Here is a 5669-nt window from a genome sequence, read left to right as displayed (position 1 = left end):
CAAATGTTGGTAAAATGCGATCAGTGTTGTATTATAATTGTCAGATATGAATTGAGTAACACGACATTCTATCTCTAGTTTGTTTTTGGCGTGTGTCTTGTACCTCGTGGCAATATAACCATGAAGCAGACTAAATATTTAGATTACTTTAAAGTTGGTTCAACGTTACGCGTTGTAGATTATTATTGTTACGATGTTGAAGAGTTCATATGTGTTAGTGGTGTTGTTACCTAGTGTCATACTTGACGTATTAATATTGATAACATGTTATAAAGTGTGAATTTTGGTTCATGAAACTCTTCTCAAAGTTTGTCTATATTTTACTATTGTGAAGGTAAGCATTTGCAGTCAAATATGCCAAATACTGGAAAAATTACACAATAGTCAATTTTGCCTAAATCATTCATGCAATTATTATTTATATTGATACAATTTATTATCAAAGACTTATCTATTTTCTTTGTTAGAAAAATTTAAAGATAATATTTTGAGATAGATTTTTATCTTTCCTAAAATAAGTTATATATTTGTTTTTATAGATCCTTTATCTTATAAATTATCCTTATTGAAATCTTGGCTATTATTACATGGTACGAGCTGTATATTTTGCGACAAGATTTTTAAGCTGACCTAAATTATTCGATTAGAGAATTAACACAATTGACCCGACTTAAAATGATTAATTTTAAATCGTAGTTACTATTTAGTGTTAGTTACGTAAAAATAAAAAATATGACTAGTTAATAACTAACTATCAATAATTAAATCTTATTTATAAACGGGTAATTCTCCAAAATTCTCTTTTAAGCAATAACGAGGAACGTAAAACAACTCGACCCTGCCCGAACTTAGTTTTATATGCGACACACTGGAATTGTCCTGGTCGACCTAACCGAATTGATCTGTTTTCCACGTCTAGACGTAAGTGATTCGAAATAGATGTCAAGATAAAAAATTAAAATGAGTCTCTAGATGATAATAACGGATCGGAAAGTGGGAAAAATAGAAGAGAAATACACATATCAAACAATTAACTTCCGCATTTATGAAGTGAAGACTCGTGTTAAGAACTTACATTGATGTATTTTTTTTGTTCGTTTCAAAGCCCGATGAAGTTGTACGCATAAGGTTCATCGACACTTTTACATTTGAATTTATCAAAATGCATTAATGCTTCTTTACTCGCAAGCCGAAATGACAAAGACATTTCTATCAGCATGAAAACTTTTAAATCATCTTTGTCCACCCTTATACTCCTAATTATCCCAGTTTTCATATTTTAAAAGTTTACACACTTTTCACATGTCCTCTTGTAGTGTCTTAAATATGTTGTTTTCATTTTGAAATTTAAGTTGAACGAAAAGCGTGTTTTTCGAACAATTTATATTTCCTACTTGTGTTTTAATTTATTATTATTTTTGCAAACGCTTCATGCTTTGCCTTTTTGATAACAAGAACAAGGTGAAGCGCGAGAAAAATAATAACTTTAAGATTACCTTTCCTCTGAGAATAACATACATAAAATGCATGTAAAAAATTTGTTCTATCTACTGTGAGTAATAATTTGTCAATCATAACGTCAATATTTCTTTTCTCTAAGAAAAAATGTATTTGCTATAATTTTGTTAGGACATTTAACCAAACAATAATGTGTAATATGTTCATCTATTGTCTGTTCTTGCTCTTTTGAATTTTTTTTGTCCTATATCCATTTGTTGTTTATCCAAAGACTACAATTTGTTGTGGAAACACTTCATGATTCTCTAAGTTTATTTGGCAGAATTCTGTCACTTATTAAACTATTCGGGAAAGGATATTCTTCTGAATTATAGTTATTGTAGTTCCACGTTCACTTACTTGCCGCCTGGGTAGATGGACTCGTTTGCTTGGGCGGAAGTTAAACTACAAAAGGAACATAAATTATGACTCCGGAGATGGTGTGATTTCATCTTGCTAAAGAACATATGATAATGGAAATCAATTAGTATGGCAGAAGAATAACGACAAATCAACAAGGAGGTTATATATATGTAGTAACTTTGTATTCTGTTAAATTAAAGTTTCATCTCTTGTTTAATGTAATTAGAGTTATCCTTTGTGTATACATTTGCCGCGAATCATTGGTATTACATATAAGTACATAATTAATGTACAAAAATGTTGAGACATTACCATTTTCAATTTCCAGGACATTTCCAATTCTTGCAGAAAGACCTTTTGAATGCAGAGATTTGTACCAATTGATTTAGTAACCGACCAAATAACGCGACTATAGCACCATGCACGCTACGTTGTCGATCACTAACCAATTAGTCTACATCGACTGTTTTAAAATAATAGTAATAGTGGCATATGTCAAAACAATAGACAATATATAAAATTTTATTTTTTGTCAATTCACCGGTTATTTGTCTTAAATACTAAACTACTGAATCTAGATGTCGATCGATAGAACATTGTTTAGTTTTTTTCGTCTTGTTAGTAAATTCTCATGTTCTATAACGTAGTATATATATATATATATATATATATATATATATATATATATATATATATATATATATATATATATATATATATATATATATATATATATATATATATATATATATATATATAATACCTATGAGTTCAAAAATATCTTCTGAAAATGGAAAGAATACTCCAATACGTTAAATGTAAAAGTCATGTCGACTATGGACGTGGATTATTTGAATATAAAGTATTCTTGACTCTATGATGTGCCCCTAAATATTGTGAACCTTATTCTATAAAGGTAATCTGAGAAAACAAATCATTGTCTAATTTGGAGTATCAAAACAATGATCCTAATTGTTAAGGTTGGCAGAAGAAGCGTGATATTTTTGTTTGTTTAATTCCTATTTTGCTATGCGTCTTTGTGATTATCTTCCAAATATGTGGTAAATGTATATAATAATATGATATTTTAGTTTTACATTATTTTAAACTTCCAAATTAATATTATTAAATCTCAATTTCAATTAAGGTCGTAGTATCGACTACTATAATCTAATGTTGGTAAAATGCGATCAGTGTTGCATTATAATTATCAAATATGAATTGAGTAACACGACATTCTATGTCTAGTTTTTTTCTGGCGTGTGTCTTGTACCTCGTGGCAATATAACTATAAAGCAGACTAAATATTTAATGTACGTTAAAGTTGGTTCAACGTTACGCGCTGTAGAGTATTATTGTTACGATGTTGACAAGTTCATATGTGTTAGTGGTGTTGTTACCTAGTGTCTTACTTGACGTATTAGTATTAATAACATGTTATAAAGTGTGAATTTTGGTTCATGAAACTCTGCTCAAAGTTTGTCTATATTTGAATATTGTGAAGGTAAGCGTTTGCAGTCAAATATACCAAATACTGGAAAAAGTAAACAATAGTCAATTTTGCCTAAATCGTTTATGCAATTATTATTTATATTGATACAACTGATTATCAAAGACTTATCTATTTTTTTGTTAGACAAATTTAAAGATAATATTTTGAGATAGATTTTTATCTTTCCTAAAATAAGTTATATATTTGTTTTTATAGATCCTTTATCTTATAAATTAACCCTAGTGAAATCTTGGCTATTATTACATAGTACGAGCTGTATATTTTGCGATAAGATTTTTAGGCTGGCCTAAATTATTCCATTATAGAATTAACACAATTGACCCGACTTAAAATGATTAATTTTAAATCGTAGTTACTATTTAGTGTTAGTTACGTTAAAATAAAAAATATGACTAGTTAATAACTAACTATCAATAATTAAATCTTATTTATAAATGGGTAATTCTCCAAAATTCTCTCTTAAGCAATAACGAGGAACCTAAAACAACTCGACCCTGCTCGAACTCACTTATATATGCGACACACTGGAATTGTCTTGGTCGACCTAACCGAATTGACTTGTTTTCCACGTCTAGACGTAACTCCGTAAGTGATTCGAAATAGAGTATAATAATTATAAAGATAAAAAAAATTAAAATGACTCTCTAGATGATAATAACGGATCAAAAAAGTTGGAAAAATAGAAGAGAAATACACATATCAAATAATTAACTTATGTATTTATGAAGTGAAGACTCGTGTAAAGAACTTACATTGATGTGTTTTTTTGTTCGTTTCAAAGCCAGATGAAGTTGTACGCATAAGGTTCATCGACACTTTTACATTTGAATTTCTCAAAATGCATTAATGCTTCTTTACTCGCAAGCTGAAATGACAAAGACGTTTCTATCACCATGAAAATTTTTATATCATCTTTGTCCACCCTTATATGCCTAATTATCCCAGTTTCCATATTTTAGAAGTTTACACACTTTTCACATGTCCTCTTGTAGTGTCTTAAATATGTTGTTTTCTTTTTAAAATTTAAGTTGAACGAAAAGTGTGTCTTTCGAACAATTTATATTTTCTACTTGTGTTTTAATTTGTTATTATTTTTGCAAACGTTTCATGCTTTGCCTCTTTGATAACAAGGACAAGGTGAAGCGCGAGAAAAATCATAACTTTAAGATTACTGATGTGACTCTTAATTGCGTACATTTAGTCTCCTAATTGAACCTATTTTGCATACTATTATTACATTTCATGGCCATTTTATCCGTCAAATACTTTCTATTTTGCTTTCCTAGTGCATTTCATATGTCTTATAGGAAAGGAGATAATGAGGCGGAATTCACGTCTCTCGCGCATATTCGGAAGCTTGTTGACGATCTTGGATGGACTAAGTATGAAGAGGAGGCAAGAATGATAACCAAGGAAGTAGGAATAAAGAGTATATAGAAGCATCATAGGCTTAAAAGCAAGAAAAAGGGAAACAGCAGCTCAACCCGCAAGGGTCAAGCTCAAGTAGAGCGGGATACTCCTCAACCCACTCGGGACAAAATCAACTCGGATTGAGGCTCAGGTTGCTCTTATTTTGCTCGGGACGAGCAGATTGTTGGACAGAAGGCTTTTCCTTACTACGTGATCCGCGCATATCTCTCAGGAGTTGCAATTCCGTGCTCAAACACTTACCATTGTTATTTACTAATCTACCCTTGCTTAACCTAATGATGTACCACTACATATACTCCATTTGTAATAATCAAAGGATGAAGTTTTCTTAGATTAAACCAAGTTTTTAGATTAGATTAGGAGTAGATTAGAATAGATTATCCTTTAATCTTTCCACAAAATTACACATTAATCTTTTCTTAATTATTGTTCAAGTTTATTATTGAGTAATTCAAGTTTATTATTGGGTAATTGAAGGTTATTGTGTTATTATTGGAGAATTGACAACTCTTCATCAATCAATCAAGTTTTCTTCTATTATTCTTTGTTTTATTATTTGGAATCATCTTCATAGGTATAATTCTCTTTACCCTTGTTTAATCATTGTTAATCACTTTCATTAATTCATCATGTTTTGTTTTGTTAATATGATTGACAATCTTATTAGCATGTTGAACTTGATAATGAGTGAGTAGTCTTGTAGATAGGATTAATGGGGAATTAGGGGAAATAAACATGGGGAATGATTCATGCTTAATCTAATATGTTTTCATAATTAAATCGCTTGCTTGTTGTGATTTCAACTTATGCACATGTTATGTTTGATGAAATGCGAGCCTATGAATCCTTGCATTTTTTGATCCAT

General features: G+C 29.9%; 1 long non-coding RNA gene across 1 annotated transcript; it reads right to left on the bottom strand.

Moving 5' to 3' along the window:
- Positions 1-928: 928 nt before the first annotated feature.
- Positions 929-5233, bottom strand: LOC141587070 (uncharacterized). The gene is made up of 2 exons (XR_012519694.1): positions 4126-5233; positions 929-1902 (listed from the first exon to the last, which is right to left on the bottom strand). It is a non-coding gene; the product is annotated as an uncharacterized LOC141587070 (long non-coding RNA).
- Positions 5234-5669: the final 436 nt, after the last annotated feature.

Source organism: Silene latifolia, chromosome 6, assembly GCF_048544455.1.
Source record: "Silene latifolia isolate original U9 population chromosome 6, ASM4854445v1, whole genome shotgun sequence".
Classification (NCBI taxonomy): Eukaryota; Viridiplantae; Streptophyta; class Magnoliopsida; order Caryophyllales; family Caryophyllaceae; genus Silene; species Silene latifolia.
Note: the sequence above shows the minus strand (reverse complement) of the source record. Positions and strands in the feature narration are given on the sequence as shown.